Source organism: Suncus etruscus, chromosome 2 (genome assembly GCF_024139225.1).
Source record: "Suncus etruscus isolate mSunEtr1 chromosome 2, mSunEtr1.pri.cur, whole genome shotgun sequence".
Taxonomy (NCBI): domain Eukaryota; kingdom Metazoa; phylum Chordata; class Mammalia; order Eulipotyphla; family Soricidae; genus Suncus; species Suncus etruscus.
The window spans coordinates 49492652-49494491 of record NC_064849.1 but is presented as its reverse complement, the minus strand read 5'-3'; positions in this window follow the sequence as shown (position 1 = coordinate 49494491).

Sequence of the window (1840 nt, the reverse complement as noted above, 5' to 3'; positions counted from 1 at the left end):
GCAATTGGGCTACTATAAAAATTTTGAGGTGTGTGACATGGTGGAATACACCATCCAGAATTTTTAGAGTCTGAAACAAAATTTGCTGGCCTGAAAGTTTGAGAAGGTTAAGTTGTTGAAGTTGGGCCAATACTGACTAATAGTAGGGTATGACACTGGGCCTCTGTGGCTCATAAAGAAAGGGGAGATGTGCTCCACCCATTCTGAGAATTCTGCAGAGCATTAGTCAGAATTGGACTACCTGGGAAGTAGTATTGGCAGCTATTATATTCTTTTTAGAGCTTGGTAGAGGAGCCAGGCTGTTTGATTCTGCTAGGAAGATGGGGGGATATGGGGCGAAGGCTGCTGGATTTTCTGATGATGGGGATGGATGTGAGGTGCCCTTCTTTATTTACACCCTCTCTTATTAAACCCATTTTAGTTATTGATAAAAATTTCATAGATAATTGATTAGTTATGATTATTTTGGTTATTAGATTATGAATTTTTAGTTCAAGGGTAATATTCACATTATTTCTATCATAACAAATACCAATTGTCTGTTACACAGTGAGTTTCTTAATAAATAGATGGAACAAACACTTAGTGAAGAACGTATGTTCAAAAGGAATTAGAAAAAATAGAACTAGTATATTTTATTCAAAGAGGTAAGAACAATAAAGAATAAGATTAAGAAATAAGAGGGGTAAGAGGGATAATATATGTACAGGAAAGTGAAGTTAAAGAGAAGAAAATTTCTGATATGACAAAATTAACCATCTGGTGGTACATGGGCTACACTAAGATAGGAGGAAATTATATTCTTCTTTCTCGTTTCCATATTACAAGAGACCTCGATTAAAATATCTATCAATAAAATATAATGTTTTTGGCATCTAGGTCACACCTTATACTCAGGGATTACCCCTGACTCTGTACTCAGAAATTAACTCTTGGTGGTGCTCACAAATGCCCTACCTTTTGTACTATCACTCCAGGCTCCAGTATAGTATATTTTAATAGCAGTATAATATAGAACTTTTTATTAATTTTAATTAGAATTTATTTATAATTTTATTTAGAATTTATTTAGAATCATTCTTCCATTTTATTAAAATGATTTTGAATCACTGTGAGATAGTTACAAAGTTGTTCATGACTGAATTTCATTATACAGTGTCCAACACTCATCCCTTCATCAGTGCACATTTTTTGCCATCAATGTCACCTATCTCTTCTGTTTGGGGGAACAAGGAAGAAAGGGAATCAGACATGGTAATATCAAGCTTGGAGAACAACCCAGCATTATTCCTGACTACAACTCAAATCACACTTTTTTTTATCATCTCCTTGGATTTCATTTCTCTGATTAGTATTTCTTTGTTAGAGTACTGTGTATGGTCTCTTAAGTTTCTCCAGGTATACTCCTGAGCACTTCTGGTTGCAGGTCTCCCATTTTCTTTAAAGTGCTTCAAGTATCTTTATCCTTATTAATTGTATTAAAATAAGACAAGAGGATTGGGTTTGTCTTGGCTAAAGCACAAACAAGCTCGCATGTATAGGGTCACCAGTTTGATGCTGGTACCTCATAACCCTTGAATACTTCCAGGTGTGGTCCTGGTGACCCTCTCAGTACTGTAGTGCTCCTATGTCAGGTACCAGCATTGCACTGTTCAGCCATTATTGTTAGGATTCAGGAGGTCTAGAGGGCCCCTAAAAACAAAAACAAGAACTGGAGTATTTTTAAGGCTTATACAAATTATATTGCTTAGTGGTATTTTATAACAAGTAAAAAAATTTAAATACATGTCGTGGGTGACCAAGTGAAGGATAGGATCTGAGATAGAGACCCAGAGCTGCG